Source organism: Lepisma saccharinum, chromosome 10 (genome assembly GCF_977018435.1).
Source record: "Lepisma saccharinum chromosome 10, izLepSacc3.1, whole genome shotgun sequence".
Taxonomy (NCBI): Eukaryota; Metazoa; Arthropoda; class Insecta; order Zygentoma; family Lepismatidae; genus Lepisma; species Lepisma saccharinum.
This window is the reverse complement of record NC_139238.1, coordinates 67,764,883-67,774,375: the sequence shown is the minus strand read 5'-3', so window position 1 is coordinate 67,774,375 and position 9,493 is coordinate 67,764,883.

Here is a 9,493-nt window from a genome sequence, read left to right as displayed (position 1 = left end):
GACGTTTAAAAACCGAATTGCATCGTTTCAATGTATTAATAAGATCAATCCTTACGTATGTGGCAACATGTCACAACAACGTAGGTTATATAAATCGCCTACCAAGTGCACAAAACAAATCACTGCGAATAATAACAGGCGGATAAGAAATAATTCCATTACCTCTTTCCCTAGCTTAACGTAACAGCAACGTCGACGTTCACCAAGAGGACCCAGGTTCGAATTCCGACCTGAGCGTGGGTGTTCTTTGCGAGTGCCCCTTCATCAATTTTCCCATATCATCATTTATCTTCTTCGTCGCGATTAACTAATAGTGGAAGAAAAGCGACGCTAACAAAAAATAAATCAAATTGACATTCAAGATGCGGAAAGGAGAAAATAAACAATCCAAGGCCCGAATGATGTGACTTCAGGATCACTTTCGTTACTTTCTCTTACGTATGCAAACTGCTTTTCTAGCTTGTAATTTGAACACGAAATTTGGATAAGAAATCTCAGAAACTCAGTACAGGCTGGATGAATGTCTTCATATTTTCCTGAAAAATCGCTCCTCTTCGTCAAATAGTTAGTTTAAAAATATAATTAAGTATGTGCCATTGACTTATAAGATTCGTCGCCACATATCAGAATCTGCTATGTTGACAGAAGCTAGAGCACGAAGATTATTAGGGGTTGGAAACACTAACCTTGCACAAATGCACGTCTTCGATCGTCTTCATTAATATACACACACAACATTAACTTATAGTATGTGAGCAATGTGTACACAGCTTAGAGACACTATACCTTGAAGCTTATTGCTTTCAAATTAATGTTATTAGAGAGAAGGGACATTGAAATTTGGAACCGGACAGATAAAAGTGCATTCTCAGGAGAAATCCACTCTAATAGCATGCTTTTTCGCACCGCGGCTTGTGTCCATGTTGGTAAAACGCCAGCTTCGTAAGCTCAAATCCAAGATTCGATTCCCCGTGTAGTCAAACTTTTTTTTTCTTTTTCTGCCAGACGGATGCAACGAAAAGTATTTCACCGTCACAGCTCTATACTTTGTTATTGTTCGTGTGGCAAGGAGAAAATAATTATTGAAAGGACTATGCATATGGCGTAATTTTTAGTTTGGAACTTTTTTTTTCCAAACTGTCAATGTCCCTTCTCTCTAATTACATTAATTTGAAGGCAATACGCTTCATGGTATAGTGTCCCTAAGCTGTGCACACATTGCTCACAGCTTGTGTATATTAAAGAAGACGATCGAAGACGTGCTTTTGGCAAGGTTAGTGTTTCCAATCCCAATTAATCTTCGTGCTCTAGCTTCTGTCAACATAGCAGATTCTAATATGTGGCGACGAATCTTATATGTCAATGGCACATACATAATTATATTTTCAAACTAACTATATGACGAACAAGGGTGATTTTTCAGGAAAATATGAACACATTCATCCAGCCTGTACCGAGTCTGGGAGATTTATTATCCTACTTTCGTGTTCAAATTACAAGCTAGAAAAGCAGTTTGCATACGTAAGAGAAAGTCACGAAAGTGATCCTGAAGTCACATCATTCGGGCCGTGATAGATATTCTTATTCCCTTGGATTGTTTATTTTCTCCCGTCCGCATCTTGAATGTCAATTTGATTTATTTCTTGTTAGCGTCGCTTTTCTTCCACTTTTAGTTAATCGCGACGAAGAAGATAAATTATGATATGGGAAAATTGATGAAGAGACACTCGCAAAGAACACCCACGCTTAGGTCGTATTTCGAACCTGGATCCTCTTGGTGAACGTCGACGTTGCTATTACGTTAAGCTAGGGAAAGAGGTAATGGAACCATCATCCACTCCCCTCTGCTTTCAGTTGAATATGGGTTTTTGCCTAAGCGAAGGAATTGAGGCAGGTTTCTTTTTTAGATTAGTTATGGGATACTTAGTATCTCGAACATATTTTCCCAAATTTTTCCCGCCATTCTCTTGTAAAATTGGACACTGGATTGCGTTAATAACTAAAATGCAAAGCTTTCCTGTAACCGTTTCTTTTCACTCGGAAAGTCAGAAAATTCCCTGCATCCGGTGAAAAACTTTAGTGGTAAGCAACACTGCTAAGTGCTGTTTTACCGGACCTTTACTTCGGCTGTACTGCCACACTCGATCGGCTCCGAAGCTGATCTTTAACTCAAACGAGAGTGCCACTTTCTGTGAAGAGAAGTGTACCATAGGGAAAAATTTCTTAGTTCATTGAAAGGAGGGACTCATCAAGAATTTCTACGCAGCAAGCATAAGGATGAAAGGCCAAAATTCATAACTCGAAATCAGAGCATCAAACATGCTGGAACTTCAACAAAAATTCAACCGCCATGATAGTCTTGGTATTAGTTTAAGGAACACATGATTGATTGAGTTGGTGCTTCATTCAAGTCCACTTTATGCACAGTAAGGCTAATCGGGACTGGAACTACAGTTTGAAGTGGAATCCGAACCAACATGTGCCTCTACCGGGTACCGAACCCGGGACCCCTGGATTATAAATGTCGCCGACGACGCTACCATTGCGCCATCGTGGAGACTCCGGTTTAAGGAACACATCAAAGAGTTAGCATATCAGGAAAACACGTGTTTTGGACAGCTGTACCACTTGTTAGCGGGTGCGCCTGCGCAAAATTTACGCCAAAAGTCGTCCGGTCATTGTTGAAAATGAGTCGACAAAACGTAGACGTGAGCGAAGTTCAGCGTATCCTTCAAGTTTCTTGTGATGAAGAGGGATCCCATGAATTGGACAGTGATAGTGACTTAAGTGACGAATATATAGAAGTCAATCAATATGACAGTGAATCATTTAGTATCATTCATTATGAGCAAGGATTTTTATAATATAAACGTAATTTTTTTTAGATCTACATTTATTTATATCATATCTGAGGTTAATATAAATGAAACATGTTGAAATACAAGTTAGAATGCTGAAAAAAATTAAAAAAAATACTTGTAACATTTAGGTTTTCAGCAGGAATATCTGTCGTAAAAAGTACGACACGCGCCTGCTGATGAAAAGCGTGGTGCGCTATAAATATGTAATAAGTTACGTACTGTATTTTTAAATTTGTTTCAGCATTCTAACTTGTATTTAAATATGTTTCATTTATATTAACCTCAGATATGATATATACTGATGGACAAAAAAAACCGGACACCTTAATATTTGACACCTGATTTGAAATGTATTACAGAATGTTTGGCAGATCATGTAGTACGTACCATATGCACTATTCATAGATCCGGACTTTGTTTATGCATTCGTACTTAATTCCGTTTCTGCAACATTTAGTTAGCCTTCGAATCAGAATTTATGCGTTATCACAAAAAATGCAAGTGTCCGGTTAATTTTGTCCAGCAGTATAAATAAATGTAGACCCAAAAAAATGTACGTTTATATTATAAAAATCCTTGCTCATAATGAATGATACTAAATGACGTAAAAAATGCGTCACGCGCCCGCTGGTGACACGATTATGAACGCGCCCACTTGAAGGTTAAGAATGCCACAAATCACGTTTTTAAAAAACAATCCCCATGGGACGTGAGGCCTCGAGCGCTCGCCCACCCTTTGCTACGCTTCTGTTTGTAGACTTTTAAGGGATTTGTAACGGGTAATATGTATTTTCGGTGTGTGTGTGTGTGTGGGGGGGGGGGGCAATATCCATCTCTTACATATTAGGCCTTAAATTGACTCTTACTCTTAAAGTGATTCTTGGGGGAATTGAGAATTAAACGTTGAGGGGGGAGGGACAATATCCAACTCATATCAGTGTTAAGTCTTAGACTATGGTGGGTATTTTAGTTAAGGGGAATTGAGCATTAAATTGAGGGCGGGCATCCAATTCTTGTGTATTATTATTGTCTTAGACTGTTGCGGAAATTCTGGTGTGGGTACTGAGAATTATTATTATTTTGTAGGGAGCAATATCCGTCCACTCTTCAACATAGAGAGTAAGTCTAAAATTGGCATGGAAAGAGATATGAAGCTCTTGATAAAGTGTTCAATCTTAGATTGTCAAAGGATTTCTGTAGTGGGGAGAGAGATCGAATATTATATTTTGGGGACTATAGCGCGACGTTTTCGGCGCCAAAAAGTGCAAAAAGAGAAGCCGGAAAATAGTAAATATGGCGTGATCCTAAGAAAGTAAGTATTGACACCCCCAGGGACGTAGCTAGGTTGATCAGTTTCGGGGAGCCCAAACGTAAGATTTTTCTATCAACCTATTATAAATTAACAAACTATTTATACACCATATAGGCCTATGCTGTATACATACATTATATATATATAGTCTTGGTAAGAAAAGGATCAAGGGCCTCCTCGGTGACGCATGGTTACATCGTCGCCTTGTAATCAAGGGGTTCCGGGTTCGATACCCAGTGGATGCTCATAGTGGTTCGGATCCCACTTTACACTGTAGAACCAGTCCCGATTAGCCTTACTGTGTATAAAGTGGACTTAAAACACCAACTCAATCAATCAATAAATTGGAAAGGAACATCATTTTCTTCTGTAGTCACCAACAGTCTACGGATATACTCTCGCGAAATACACAGCCATTATTCGGGAAACTAAATGCAGAATGAACTCATTAGCTTAATGGCTTCTACACCAAGAACAATGTTGGAAAAAAATTGAGAAGTAGATAAAACCCTTTTCGGTGGTTTTAGATATAAAGTGCTGGAAACAGGTTTACAAGTATTGGCAACAGTGCAAATATGAAATGTGTGCGTAATGAGTTCAAGCTAGGCATCTCATGTATACAGTTCATACTGGAATCGAATCCGGTATCTCTTAGTTCAAGGGCGGGCCCGAGTGTTCTATGGCATCTGATTGTTCACTTGGGAAATGATGACGATAAGAAATTTTATGAACACGTCTAATTTCTTAAAAGTAATCTTATTTGTGTGTGGAAAAACTGGATAAAACAAAGTTCCCACACGCTAAAATAATTACGCTCTCGTCTTTGGTTCGGCAGGTTCAACAACCTGCCCGGGTTCGATTCCCGATGGAGACACATAGTAGTTCGGATCTCACTTTAAACTGTAGGTCCAGTCCCGATTAGCCTTACTGTGCATAAAGTGGACTTAAAACACCAGTTCAATTAATCAATCAATCGAATTGTTCAAGGTTCGATCCCTGGTGGTCAGGCCAGCAGCCAGAATTTGATTTCGAAAGGGGCTTATCCCTTATCGGCAGCCGCCATCTAAAGACGAAAAGGTTGGGGGGAGGGAGCAGTAAAAGTGCTGAAGATGAATTTCTTTGTATATTGCAACTTACCATATACAAGATGTTTAATCCTGTTAATGAAGTAAATTTAATTACTACCACACATTATTAAAATCAGATATTTGTAGGATTTCGGGAAAGGACTGCAGCCTGCTTGTATTAGTTCCAAAATTTCTGTGCTGTTCCAACATCGTGAGGACAATTTGGGAAGTACTTGAAAGCGATATGGAAGCAAATTCTGCTCTCGAAATTATATGGGACTCGATGTGATGGCCACGCGCAACCGAATGAAAGAACTCTTCGCAGGCCTTGTCCCTCAATATTAATTTTACTGACTAATTGTAAGTTTTTCTCGGCCTCCTCGATGACGCAGTGATAGCGCTGCCGCCTTGCAATCAAGGGGTCCCGGGTTCGATACCCGGTGGAGGCACATAGTGGTTCGGATCCCCGATTAGCCTTACTGTACATACAGTGGACTTAAAACAGAACTCTATAATTGGAAAGTTTTAGAAGAACTAAACATGACTTTTTATGCATCTTACAACTTTGCTTCTTTTCACCCTACTTTTACAGTTTTTCTTCCTAAGAATTCCACTGAGCATAACACGCTACGAAACCAGAGGTCCAAGGTTCGGACATTTGACAGGTATCGTTATATCATGTCTTCCCATCGCCATTCCTTCGGTTCATCATTCATCCTCATCGTCGCATTTAACCCAAGAGGTAGAAAATCGGCGTAATATAGAAATATATAAATGATTGATTTGGTTTATTTTACTTCGCTTTTCTGAAACTTTTTGGTTAATCGTGAAGATGAAGATGACAATGAGTGATGTGAAATTGATGAGAGGACCATAAAAAAGAACACCTCCCGGGATTCGAACCCAGGACCCCTGGCATCGTAATGCACCTTGTTAACCACTACAGAACAAATAGAAACAGAAAATGCTTCATAAGGTATTATTCGCTGTATGAGTAGGGATTAATTATATTTGTATGTCTAGCTAACCTAGCCACCTAAGCGGCAGCAGCTTCCTCATTTGCAGGTGGAGGCTAAAGAAAAAAAATCACAGAAAGTCAGAAATATATACAAATTTTGTAACATAATACTTATAGAGCATGCAGACGGCTGTAAAAACAATTGCTACATACCTAGTTTACTTCCTTAATTGAAACGTGGTTTATTCCTCATTACACATTAGATCAACCACCCTGGGAGTCGAACCCAGTATCTTGTGTGATAGTCAGATTCTCTTTTAGAGTGCCAATATGTTGTATATTTGGTCGATCAGTCGATCCTGATCCATTGTTTCCAGAGGAAGACAATCTGGCAGCTTCTCATTCGACATTTTACTCGCGATGTAGGAAAACGAGATCACAAACACTTCATGATGCTATCTTCTCGCGTTTACAGAAGTTTACCACCGCTCGGACAATAAATCCTACTTCAAACTGACAGATATCAACTGTCCACCAAATCAACATATGAACCGACCGCTTTGATGTTTCTCCGAATTTTCAGAAAGTGGCCTTTCCCTCCTTGCAGGACAGGTCATTAGCAGGAGGGTTTAGTGCATGTGAGAAGAACCGCTATGTCATTCATTCCCGCGCCGAAAAAGGGACAAGCAAGAGAATTCTGTTCTTGGAACTTGAAACGCATGGGAATATCTTTTCTGAACCATAAAATAATTAACGCAGAAAGTTCTAGCAACCCGTAGCTAAATATTTCTGTTTGTGTCGTCCTTTCGGCGGCCATGGAGCCAGTGCAGGGCCAGATGAAGAGAAAGTTCGGGTTTTGGGGGGATCCTGGATCTGGTGTGCAGCAGGGAGGAAAAGTGCATTTTCAATAGGTCTCAGACTTCCCTGACCAGGGCAGACCACAAACCAATAACTGCATCCCCGCCCAATACATCTGTTTGTTTTCAACAAGCCAAAAACAGGGAAATAAGAAAGAAATGCCTTGCTTGGGTTCATGCTAACGAAAATTGAAGAAGTGTTTCAAACTGCAAGCAAAATTTACTGAAGAATTATTTTGCAATATTTGTCATCAAAGTAAAATTTCCAGCAAATACAGAACAGCTTCCCTGGGCCACGTGGACGTTTGCCGGGGCCAGTGATCCCGCGTGCCCTCCTAACGACGTCCCTGGACACCCCATTAAATTAATATTCTTGAAAGCCTGCAAAGAAATGGATGTAAACATTTTCTTGCTCGCTTCACTCGTGATGATCTGTTACGAAAATGCATGTTTGGCGTTTTACTGAGGTGAATGTGAAGTTCTATACTGTAGCTGCATTACAAGACATGAACGATATTCTCGATATTGATTAACAACATCACTTCTTGGAATTTAATGCTAAGTGTTGGTATACTGCTTAATTTAAAGCAGGTGCATCTTCTGGATTATGGTAATACTGTTAAGCCTTGATTCCATGTTAATAAAACATTAAAATGCTGACTAAGTAAAAATTTTAGAATATAAAAAATATATACACTAAAACGTAACGTTTCCACCTCTAACAGGGTCTTCTTCAGACGAATATTCACAATAAATTGATGAAAGATACAACCATCATCTTATATACAGGGTGATTCTAAAGGTAGGGTACAAACGAAAACCACAGATACCTCCCATGAAATAGAGACGAAAGTGCCCCTTCCACTTTGCCGAGAGATGCCTCCGTAAGGAGCTAGACAACGCCGAAAACGTGTGAAAATGAACTTCACACCGCTGTACAGCCAGTACCAGTGAAGATTGAAAGGCGGAACAAAAGAAGTCAAAAGGAACACCAATGTCGCCCATCCGAAAAACACCAGGCGGCAGCTGCGCAATGCATGCGCATAGGGTTCCACAAAGGAAATAGAAGTGTCCCGCAAGACAAGTGAAGGGAAAGGGTAGCGATCGACAACGGTAGGGACAAAAGATGCAATGAAGCATGAAGTAACAATTGCACAGCGGCAAACAAACACCATGGCTGAACCACGTACGCATCTGTTGCCTGTCGAGTGTCACGGACCACTTTCCTTGCATTCTCGGTGTGTTTCTTCGTCCTACGTCGTCCTCCCGTGGTTCTGCAACTCCGCACTACTTTTCTCGACTGCACTGCTTCAGCCATGGTGTTTGTTTGCCGCTGTGCAAATGTTACTTCATGCTTCATTGCTTCTTTTGTCCCTACCGTTGTCGATCGCTACCCTTTCCCTTCACTTGTCTTGCGGGACACTTCTATTTCCTTTGTGGAGCCCTATGCGCATGCGTTGCGCAGCTGCCGCCTGGTGTTTTTCGGATGGGCGACTTTGGTGTTCCTTTTGACTTCAGTTATTCCGCCTTTCTATCTTCACTGGTACTGGCTGCACAGAGGTGTGAAGTTCATTTTCACACGTTTTCGGCGTTGTCTAGCTCCTCACGGAGGCATCTCTCGGCAAAGTGGAAGGGGCACTTTCGTCTCTATTTCATGGGAGGTATCTGTGGTTTTCGTTTGTACCCTACCTTTAGAATCACCCTGTATACACTCTAGTATAGGGTCCGTACATAAAACAACACGAAGGCAGCAGTCCTTATCTTAGAACATTTCTTGTCAGGAATTCCTGTGTGTTGGAATTTCCTGACAGGTAATTGACACTACCTGACAGGTGATTGACAGGTACCAGTAAGAGTCTGTCCCTTATCAATTCCTCCACTTCTGGACATAGACAGATTCCTTATCTCCTGGACTCATTCCCTCCGTTTTTCTTTTTTCTTTATTTTTCCTTCTTCTTTCCTCCTTCCTTTCTCTCATCCTTTCCACTCTTTTCTAACACTCCTATCCATTCTTTGTTGATTTTCAGCCCCCCATTCCAGTTCATTATTTCTTCTTTTTCCTTTTTCTCTGGCCTCTTTCCACTTCCACACTATTCCTCCCTTCTCCCTCCCTATCCTCGTGGCCTTCTCCCATTCTATGTCGTGTCCCGTTTCTTTTGTGTGCTTGAATATAGTATTTTCTGCTTCTCTAGTCTTACGTCTTCCTTATGTTGCTTCAACCTGTCTTTCAGTCTCTTTTTTGTTTCCCCTATGTACACACTATCACATTCCGCACTGAACTTCATATATAATCCCCTCCTCTTCCTCCTCTCTTTTCTTCCTTCTTCTTGTTCGCTATCCTTAAAATGTTGCGGCCTCCCTTTCTGTATGTTTTTGTGCCCGCTTTTCTAAGTACTTTGCTTATCGTCTCTGTGGCTTTCCCCATACTCCTTATCCCA